Source organism: Tupaia chinensis, unplaced genomic scaffold (genome assembly GCF_000334495.1).
Source record: "Tupaia chinensis unplaced genomic scaffold, TupChi_1.0 Scaffold000085_1, whole genome shotgun sequence".
Lineage (NCBI taxonomy): Eukaryota > Metazoa > Chordata > Mammalia > Scandentia > Tupaiidae > Tupaia > Tupaia belangeri.
Genome location: NW_006159547.1, coordinates 8,318,571 through 8,323,541, shown reverse-complemented (window position 1 = coordinate 8,323,541; position 4,971 = coordinate 8,318,571).

Genomic DNA, 4,971 nt, shown 5'->3' with positions numbered 1-4,971 from the left:
CATAGAAAACAGAAAAAAATTAATCACTTTTCGGACAAATCAATATTATCAACAGAAATAAGATATATTTGCATTGTGTTTACTAAGTGTTACTTAAAGGCAAAAGAAATTTACTAGCATTACTCTTGCTGACAGTGCATAACCTCAGTCTCACCATGAAACACCAGATAAACTCAAACTGAGACACATCTACAATATAACTGAAAAGTATTCATCAAAAGTATCAAGATAATGAAATATTATAATAATATTAAAAAACTGAGGATTTGTGTGGAATTGTTTTAAAAAGACTGAAAAGGGAGAACAGCTAAATGCTAGGTGGCAGATTTAATTGGTTCATGGAAAGGAAAACAAGATCTTGCTGGGGGGACTAGTAAAATTCAAATAGATCTACAGTTTAATTAGTAGTATTATACCAATATTATTTTCCATGTTTTGAAAATTGTGTGGACTCTGTAACGTTTTCTCAACAATTTTTAAGTTTAAAATTATTTCCAAACAAAAGGCTAAAAAAAAAAAAGGAAGAAAGAAAATGGAGTCATGCGATTAACAAAGACATTCCTGGCAATTCATTACGCTTCTGTCCAGTCATACTTGAGCCTAAGTCTGCCAATAGACTTTTCGGGCACATGTATCAAAAAATTCTTCAATCATTTTAGTTGGGGTTTCCTCATTTCCAAGCAAAATAGATATGGCAAATACATATTTCTTTTTTTCCTCATTGGATTTACTGTGGCCTGACTAAACAGTGCTTCATGATCAATGAGGTGTTTCATGAGATAAGAGAATTTTCCAGATAACTTCCATGCTGAAGGCAGTTACTTTTTGGCTTTTTAATAATTTTTCCTGTACATTTTCCTATAGTGTCCTTTTCACTTTCCTGTCTTTGCTGTGGAGTCTAAGGAAGATGAATTTTCTATTCTTTCAATGACTTTTGAATCATTACTCTGAACATAAATCATATGTTATAATAATGTGAATCATCATGATTGACTGATATGTTGAGATGTGTATTTCCATATTAATTGATCTGTGATTGCTAATACTTATTTTTTGCTTTTCTTATAATTTTTATAAATTCTCACTTAGCTTATATACTTTTACCTACATTTTTTTGCTGTTAAATTATTTTTAGCAGCTGCTCCGTTCTAGGATTTCCTGTGATATATCTGCTATTAGAGAACAAAATCTTACTAAAAGCACTTACAAAATAAGAGTCATACCCTCATGAAAGGCTCTTGTATGATGAAAGTTCATGAATTTTGGTATATTTATTTTGGTCAAAGAATTTCATTGGTTCTGTTTTCTTCATGCTGGTAAATAGAACTATGACCTAGATGGGTGAATTTATTGAATGCATGCTCTTGGGATATGATAGTGTGACTCTATTGGAAATTCATGCTCCTAAGTGGCACAATCCTTAGCATTCTGGATTGCAGAAATGAAATCCACATGGCCAATTGTGAGTTTGGAACCTGGAACATGCTGGGTTCTCCTGTGTGTCCCCAAATCCTAACAAGTTGGAGGGATGGAGGAAGACGATCGTGAAATGATGAAACCATGTCAAGGATGCTGATATCTCTCTCTAGCTCTTTCTCTCTCTCATGAATGCACACACTCTCAATCATGAATAAAATAAACTAAAAAAATTAAAGTTTGGGGACCAGCAGTTAGCATAATGGCTATGTTGCTGGACTCCCATGTAGTCTACCGCAGTTCGAGTCCTTTACCCAGTGACGTAAACTCACGCCGGGCATGCATGTGTGCATACCCAGGATCCCAAGAGGAGAATGGAGGAGAAGGGATAGTGGCATGGCCATACCCCCCCCACTGGGGAGGTGGGTGATTTCTCACTTTCTGTCTCTCTCTCTGTTTTTCTGGCAAGTGCGCACACCCTATAACAAAAACCTCTCCAAAAAAAAAGTTAAAGTTTGGAGCTTAATTTTTTATTAATATTTCCAGTATTTGTTTTATGAAAAAGTCATTAACATCCTATTCACTCCAATACTTTTACTAAATGGCTTATGAGAAATGAACATCACATGATGACAAGAACTAAAAGTAACTCCCCTGAGCAGATTAAATGCTTCTCCACATGCCAGAACCTATGATTACTTCTTCCTGCTTATAGAAGTGTTCATGACATCTCTCTTCTGACACGTCTTTTGTCCTTGCTGGTGTGATTGTAGAGGCTTTTTTTCTTTCTTCCTTAAATGTAACAATTCCCTACAGCCACCTTCAATGTCTATCTTCTTTTATCTTGGTCTCCTTCAAAATTTGTCCTTTGCACATATATTGGACATGTAATTAATCTGAGCTGATTGCACTTTTCTTCACTGCTCATATGCATCTATTATCATCCATTCTTTTTTTAAATTTTATTCCTTCAACTCAGCAGTGGCTATACTATGCTGTCATTTCCTTGGCTTAGAGTCAATTATCTCTGCCTGCCAAGTGCCATAGATCTACAAAGTGCTTCTGTTTCAGTAGTAATTTTGTTACCTAATATAAATGAACAGCACAGCTCCAGAACCCTTACTATAAATAGCATGGAGTTTCTTTTCTCTAAGGTCTCCCACTGATTGCTTACCAGACTGATTTAATCTCCACTAATAGTCTTAAATCATAAATTGACATTTTAGTAGTCCTCTCTAAATATTTTCCCCACCATAGTACTAGTCAGTTTTTCTTAGTGTATATAGACTGTTGTTTCTTCATTGTTTTGGAGCACTTTTATGCTAATATATCTAACTTTAGAGAAAGGGAAAAGGGAAATTAACTAGGAGATTTGGGATTTTCCATTATTTCTTATTGTAAATTATATGCCCATTTTCCCTAAGCACAGAATGTAATTTGGAGAGGCTCCTTAAGTATGTTTTGTCAACTATTATCATCAGTTGGTAAGCAAATATATTGATCATTGACTGTCCTCACAATATAGTGTTCAGTAAAAGGGAAGTGATGCAATGATTTATTGGAGAAAGCCTGGGCAAGAGGCCAAAAATGGGGGTTTTAGTCTCAGCCACGCCAATATATTTCTGTGTGCTGATGTGTAAGTTTAATTCCATCTTTTAAAAAAGTTAGATATGATTACATGAACTTAGATTACTTTCTTGTCTAATAGTTTATGGGTATAGAATACTGTATTCCTTTGGTAATTTACAATTCAATTAAGGTGCAGATGAGATGAGTACCATTGCCTACAATTCCCACCAGAGTCTTGAAGCATAGGGACCATGTCTTATCTTCTGTGTGGCTCATCTCCAAAGTCTGAAACAGAGGTTCCAATTTGTTGTTTCTACTGAGATCCAAATAATAAATGACATTCGCATTCATAACACCTGCTTATAGATCCACATGACATTAGGACCTATTCCATTGTCAAATAGGCTGTTATTCTTTTTTTGTCTTTTTAATAATTTAAACTTTTACCCTTTCTTTATCATACTGAAATCCAAAGACACTACTGAATCTGCTTTTATTTATTTATTTAAACATCATTTTTAAGACATAATGAGTGCACAAACAACCGCACCTACTTAAAGGGTACACATCAACAAGCGTTGGCATCATTGCAATCAAGACAATGAACATCTCTATCAATTCTAATCATTTCTTCCTGCTCCTTTGCAATGCCTTCCATCTGCTCTTCCATCATCTTTCTCCTATCTCTAAATACTGATTTTATTTCTGTCACTAGAGATTATTTTGAATCTCCTGGAATTATAAACAAGTTGAACTAGGGACTAAGAAGATACTATTGGGAAAAGTCTCTGGTATAGTTATTTTTAGGTTCATCCATCTTTTTTTTTTCATTAAAAAAAGGTAAACATTTTTAAAGAGTGATTTTAGGTTCACAGCAACTTTGAGCAGAAGATAAAGAGATTTTCCATATTCCCTTGGCCCCTATACATGCACAGCCTTGCCTATTTTCAACATTCCCCCAGAGTGATATGCTTATTACAACTAATGAGCCCATATTTACACATTATTATCACCCAAAGTCCATAGTTCACACTAGGATTCATGCATAGTATTATATATGCTATAATTTGGACAAATTTTTAAGTATGTGTAGCCGTCATTACAATACAATAGCTACACTGTCCTAAAAGTCCATTGTATTATGCCTATATCTTCCTCCTGTTTTTAGGAGGAATGACAAACAATGATCTTTTCAGTATCTTCATAGTTTTATCTTTCCCACAATGCCATCTCACAGGAATCATTGTTTATAATTTTTTCATGTTGACTTCTTTTACATAGTAATATGCATTTAAGTTTACACTGTTTCTCTTTATGGTTTGGTAGCTCATTTATTTTAAGCACCAAAATATATTACATTGTCTATCTTTACCAGTTTGTTTACACATTTACCTACTGAGGAACATTTTGGTTTCTTCTGAGTTTTATCTATTGTGAATAATGCTGCTATAAACATTCATTTTTAGGTTTTGTGTGGTTGTAAGTTTTTGATTCCTTTGGGTAATACATCCTGATCGGGGCCATTACTGGATCTAGAGTAAGAGGATATTTAGTTTTCTAGAGAAACAACCAAATTAACTTCCAAAGTGGCTGTACCATTTTGTATTTTCACCAGTAATGAGTAAGATTTCCTGTTGCTCCATATCTTTGCCAGCATTTAATGTTTTTAGCGTTTTGGATTTTGGCAATTCTAATAGGTTTGTTGCATTATTCTATTATTTTTTTATATAATAGTTTTACTGGGACCAGCAGATGGCATAAAGATTAGGTCGCTGGACTCCCATATTGTCGACCACAGTTGAGTCCCAAACCTGCTGGCTTAAAACTCATGCCAGGCATATGTGCATGCATGCTCCAAACCCTGAGAGTAGAATGGAGGAGAGGGGATTGTGGCCTGGCCATACCCCCTGCAGGGGGCTAGTTCTTGCTTTCTGTCTCTCTGGCAAACACATGCACCCTATAGTAAAAAATCTCTCTAATATATAT